This window comes from Salvelinus sp. IW2-2015, linkage group LG33 (genome assembly GCF_002910315.2).
Source record: "Salvelinus sp. IW2-2015 linkage group LG33, ASM291031v2, whole genome shotgun sequence".
NCBI classification, from domain to species: Eukaryota; Metazoa; Chordata; class Actinopteri; order Salmoniformes; family Salmonidae; genus Salvelinus; species Salvelinus sp. IW2-2015.
The window spans coordinates 13,415,038-13,421,393 of record NC_036872.1 but is presented as its reverse complement, the minus strand read 5'-3'; positions in this window follow the sequence as shown (position 1 = coordinate 13,421,393).

Below are 6,356 nucleotides of genomic sequence, written 5' to 3'. Positions count from 1 at the left end.
TTATCAATCAATCAATCAAATGTATTTATAAAGCCCTTTTTACATCAGCAGATGTCACAAAGTGTTAGGTATCCTCAGGCACCCCGTAGTGCCGGAAGACTTGTGTAAACAAGGCCTCCACAGTCTGTAGGGCCGTAGGGAGACCGGGCAGAGGAAGGAGACGGCAGGACTTAGAGAAACGATCCACAACGACCAGGATCGTGGTGTTTCCCTGTGATGGGGGGAGATCGGTCAGGAAATCGATCGACAGGTGTGACCATGGCCGTTGTGGAACGGCTAAGGGGTGTAACTTACCTCTGGGCAGGTGCCTAGGAGCCTTTCACTGCGCGCACACCGAGCAAGAGGAAACATAAACCCTCAAGTCCTTAGCCAAAGTGGGCGACCAGTACTTCCCACTCAGACAGCACACCGTCCGACCGATGCCTGGATGACCAGAGGAAGGTGACGTGCGGGCCCAATAAATCAGCCGGTCACTGACAGCAGACGGAGCGTACAGACGCCCAGCGAGACACTGGAGGGGAGCGGGCTCTGCACGTAATGCCTGCTCAATGTCCGCGTCCAGCTCCCACACTACCGGTGCCACCAGGCATGAGGCCGGGAGAATGGGGGTGGGATCCATGGGCCGCTCCTCTGTGTCATACACCTCTGTGTCATACAGCCGGGATAGTGCGTCTGCCTTCACGTTCTGGGAACCTGATCTGTGCAAAAGGGTGAAAACAAAACGGGTGAAAAACATGACCCACCTTGCCTGGCGAGGGTTCAGTCTCCTCGCTGCCCGGATGTACTCCAGATTGCGGTGGTCAGTCCAGATGAGAAAAGGGTGTTTACCCCCCTCAAGCCAATGTCTCCACGCCTTCAGAGCCTTGATGACAGCCAACAGCTCACGGGCCCCTACATCATAGTTTCGCTCCGCCGGGCTGAACTTCCTCGAGAAGAAGGCACAGGGGCGGAGCTTCGGTGGCGTACCCGAGCGCTGAGAGAGCACGGCTCCTATCCCAGCCTCGGACGCGTCCACCTCCACTATGAACGCCAAAGAGGGATCCGGATGGGCCAGCACGGGAGCCGAAGTAAACAGAGCCCTCAGGTGACCAAAAGCCCTGTCCGCCTCAGCCGACCACTGCAAACATACCGGGCCCCCCTTCAGCAGTGAGGTAATGGGAGCCGCTACCTGACCAAAACCCCGGATAAACCTCCGGTAGTAATTAGCAAACCCTAGAAACTGCTGCACCTCCTATACCGTGGTGGGAGTCGGCCAATTACGCACGGCTGAAATGCGGTCACTCTCCATCTCCACCCCCGAGGTGGAAATGCGGTACAGGCATTTCTCAGCCTTGACGTACAGGTCATGCTCCAACAGTCGACCAAGCACCCTGCGCACCAGGGACACATGCTCAGCGCGTGTAGCGGAGTATATCAGAATGTCATCAATATACACCACTACACCCTGCCCGTGCAGGTCCCTGAAAATCTCATCTACAAAGGCTTGGAAGACTGATGGAGCATTCATCAACCCGTACGGCATGACGAGGTACTCATAATGCCCTGAGGTCGTACTGAACGCCGTCTTCCACTCGTCTCCCTCCCGGATACGCACCAGGTTGTAAGCGCTCCTGAGATCTAGTTTGGTGAAGAAGCGCGACCCGTGCATTGACTCAATCGCGGCGATAAGAGGTAGCGGGTAACTGTACCTCACAGTGATCTGATTTAGACCTCGGTAGTCAATACACAGGCGCAGACCTCCATCCTTCTTCTTCACAAAAAAGAAACTCGAGGAGGCGGGTGAAATGGAGGACCGAATGTACCCCTGATGCAAGGATTCGGAGACATATGTCTCCACCCCGTCTCCGCCTGTGACAGGGGATACACGTGACTCCTGGGAAGTGCGGCGTCTACCAGGAAAATTATCACACAATTCCCCCGTCGATGGGGTGGTAATTGAGTCGCCTTCTTTTTGGTGAATGCGAGAGCCAAATCGACATATTCGGTGGGAATGTGCACGGTGGGGACCTGGTCTGGACTTTCCACCGTAGTAGCACCAACGGAAACCCCTAAACACCTCCCTGAGAACTCTCGCCACCACCCCGTGAGAGCCCTCTGTTGCAATGAAATGGTGGGGTCATGACGAGCTAACCAGGGAAGGCCTAGTACCACGGGAAACACAGGAGAGTCAATGGGGAAGAGACTGGTTCTCTCCTCGTGACACCCCTGCGTCACCATGCCCAGGTGAATGGTAGCCTCACTAATCAACCCGGACCCTAATGGTTGACTGTCCAGAGCGTGAACTGGGAAAGGCCTAACCACTGGAACAATAGGGATCCCTAATCTATGGGCGAATGCTCTGTCCGAAAAATTCCCAGCTGCGCCTGAATCGACGAGCGCCTTATGCTGGGAATGCGGGGAAAACTCAGGAAAGTAAACATGCACAAACAGGTGTACAACAGAGGGCTCTGGATGAGAGTGGTGCAGGCTCACCTGGGGCGAAGCGAGAGTGCCCTGCCTGCTGCCTCGACTCCTAGAGGAACCAACCCGGCACCGACCAGCAGTGTGACCTCTGCGGCCACAGATGGTACACGTGAAAGCCCCTCCTCCGGCCTCCCTGAGCGCAGCACCTCCCAGCTCCATAGGCACCGGAGCAGTGGTGCTCGGAGGGGGAATTAATAGAGCCCTCTCTGGACGTCCGCGGGTGACCAGCAGATTATCCAACCGAATGGACAGGTCCACCAGCTGGTCGAAGGTGAGGGTGGTATCCCTGCAGGCCAACTCCCGACGGACATCCTCGCGCAGGGTGCAGCGGTAGTGGTCGATAAGGGCCCTGTCGTTCCATCCCGCTCCTGCGGCTAGGGTCCAAAATTCCAGGGCGAACTCCTGGGTGCTCCTCGTCCCCTGCCTCAGGTGGAAGAGACGTTCACGTTGGACGACTTCGAGGTGTTCACCCGCCGCTCTACCCTCGGGAGGGTGGTCGAAGACTGCCCGGAAGCAGCGGGTGAACACCTCGAAGTCGTCCAACGCCGCATCTCCTTCTTTCCACACGGCGTTATCCCACTCCAGAGCTCTCCCCGAGAGGCACGAGGCGAGGGCGGACACCCTCTCCCTTCCCGAGGGAGCCGGGTAAACGGTGCCCAGGTATAAGTCCAGCTGTAGCAGAAAACCCTGGCAGCGTGCCGCCGTCCCATCATACTCCCCGGGAAGAGCGAGACGCATCCCATTGGGACCGGGTACAGGAGGGACGAGTAGTGGTAACCCCTGTTGTGCTGGTGGAGGCGCAGGAGGTACTCTCTGTCTCTCCCAGTGGTCCATGGTCTGAACAACGCGGTCCATCGCAACGGCGAGATGTTGTAGGATCACCGCGTGTTCTCTGACGTGCTCCTCGACTCCTATAACCGGGGTACCTGCTCCTGCTGACTCCATGGTCGGGTGTGCAATTTTGTTAGGTATGCGTAACTGGCTGTAAGGGAGTCAGGCGCAGGAGAGCAGAAGTTGGGTAGCCAAAGGAGCCTTTTATTTCGGCGAACAAAACACACAGCACTAAGAACACTAAACACAATATGGGTTGACATAACCCAGCACAAACCAGTCTAGCGTGCACATACACGAAACAACAAACAATTCCACACACAGACATGGGGGGAACAGAGGGTTATAGACACGTCTAATACTGAGGGAATTGAAACCAGGTGTGTAGGAAAAATGAAAGGTGGATTGGCGATGGCTAGAAAGCCGAACGCCGCCCGAACAAGGAGAGGCACCGACTTCGGCGGAAGTCGTGACACAAAGTGCCATACTGAAACCAATCTTAAAATCCCAAACAGCAAGCAATGCAGATGTAGAAACATGGTGGCTAGGAAAAACTCCTTAGAAAGGCAGGAACTTAGGAAGAAACCCAGAGAGGAACCAGGCTCTGAGGGGTGGCCAGCCCTCTTCTGATTGTGCCCGGGTGGAGATTATAAGAGTACATGGCCAGATTGTTCTTCGAGATGTTCAAACGTTCATAGATGACCAGGTCAAATAATAATCTAAGTGGTTGTAGAGGGTGCAACAGGTGGGTGCAACCTCAGGAGTAAATGTAAGTTAGCTTTTCATAGCCGAGCATTCAGAGGTCGAGACAGAAGGTGCAGTAGAGAGAGTGAGAGAGAGCGTCGAAAACAGCAGGTCCGGGACAAGGTAGCACGTCCGGTAACAAGTCAGGGTTCCCTAGCCGCAGGCAGAACAGTTGAAACTGGAGCAGCAGTACAACCAGGTGGACTGGGGACAGCCAGGAGTCCTCAGGTCAGGTAGTCCTGAAGCATGATCCTGGGGCTCAAGTACTCCGGGAGGGGAGGGAGAGAGGGAGAGAGAATTAGAGGGAGCATACTTAAATTCACACAGAACAACAGATAAGACAGGAGAATTACACCAGATATCAGCCTCCCAGGTAGCTCCGGTTCTGACACCCGGACCCGACATCACATCCAACACGAAGAAAAACAAGTTCTTGCCTGGTTTAGACCTTATCTGTCGGAAAGATATCAATTAATCTCTGTGGATGATTTGTCCTCAAGGTTCCGTTTTAGGACCACTATTGTTTTCACTATATAGTCTACGTCTTGGTTATGTCATTCGGCAACACAATGTCAACTTTCACTGCTATGCAGATGACACACAGCTGTACATTTCGATAAAACATGGTGAAGCCCCAAAATTGCCTACCCTGGAAGCATGTGTTTCAGACATAAGAAAGTGGATGGCGGCACATGTTTTAGATGCTAGAGATGCTAGCTCTAGGTCCCAAGAAACAAAGAGATCTGCTGTTGGATCTGACAATTAATCTTGATGGTTGTGCAGTCGTCTCAAATAATACTGTGAAGGACATTGGCGTTACTCTGGACCCTGATCTCTGTTTTGACGAGAATCTGAAACTTTTTGTCCAAAAATTATGTAGAAAAGCGAATCCATGCTTTTGTCACTTCTCACTTCTGCAATGTTCTACTCTCAGGCTACCTGGATAAAGCACTAAATAAACTTCAGAGAATCCCCTCTCTCCACTGGGATTCTCTGCCTCTGACCCTATTACAGGGGCAGAGTCATTGGCTTACTAGTGCTCTTCAATGCCATCCCTAGGAGGAGAGCGTCACTTGAGTGGGTTGAGTCACAGACGTGATCTTCCTGTCCAGTTTTGCGCCTCATCGGGCTCGTGCGGTAGAGAAGATCTTTGTGAGCTATACTCAGCCTAGTCTCAGGGTAGTAAGTTGGTGGTCTGTTGATATCCCTCTAGTGGTGTGGGGGCTGTGGTTTGTAATATGGCTTTTTTTCCTGACTTGGTTCCCCGGTGATCTACACGCACCGCTACTGTTGATGTGTCACTGTTGTGTCTGTGTGAGCTGCAGCCCGAAGTACAGCTCAGGCCTGTTTGATTTTGTCATCAAAAAGCATTGTTTCTAACCTGAAGGCCAAGGTCGAATAGTCACAGTTTTCCACTGCAGGTTAACATTCACAAGGCCGCTGCGCTAGACGGATTACCAGGACAAAATACTCGGAGCATGCACTGATCAGCTGGCAACTGTTCTCACTGACATTTTCAACCTCTCCCTGACCCAGTATGTAATACCTACATGTTTCAACCAGACCACCACAGTCCCTGTACCCAAGAACACCTAGGTAACCTGTCTAAATGAATATCCCCCCGTAGCACTCTGTACACATCTGTAGCCATGAAATGCTTTGAAAGGCTGTTCATGGCTCACATCAACACCATCATCCCAGACACCCTGGACCCACTCCAATTTGCATACCACCCCAACAGATCCACAGAAGATGCAATCTCTATTGTACTCCACACTGCAAACTTCCAACTGGACAAGAGGAACACCTACGTGAGAATACTGTTCATTGACTATAGCTCAGCATTCAACACCATATTGCCCTCCAAGCTCATCACTAAGCTCAGGACCCTGGGACTGAACACCTCCCTCTGCAACTGGATCCTGGACTTCCTGACGGGCCGGCCCCAGGTGTTGAGGGTAGGCAACAACACACCCACCACACTGACCCTCAACACGGGGGCCCCTCCGAGTTGTGTACTTAGTCCCCTCCTGTACTCCCTGTTCACCCACGACTGCATGACTCCAACACCATCATTACGTTTGCTGACGACACGACGGTGGTTGGCCTGATCCCCGAAGATGATAACATAGCCTATAGGAAGGAAGTCAGTGACCTGGCAGTGTGGTGCCAGGACTACAACCTCTCCCTCAACTCAGCAAGACAAAGGAGCTAATTGTGGACTAATGGAAATGGAGGGCGGAGCACGCCCCCATCCACATCGACAGGGCTGTAGTGGTGCGGGTCGAGAGCTCTTTTGACTCATCACATACGCTGCT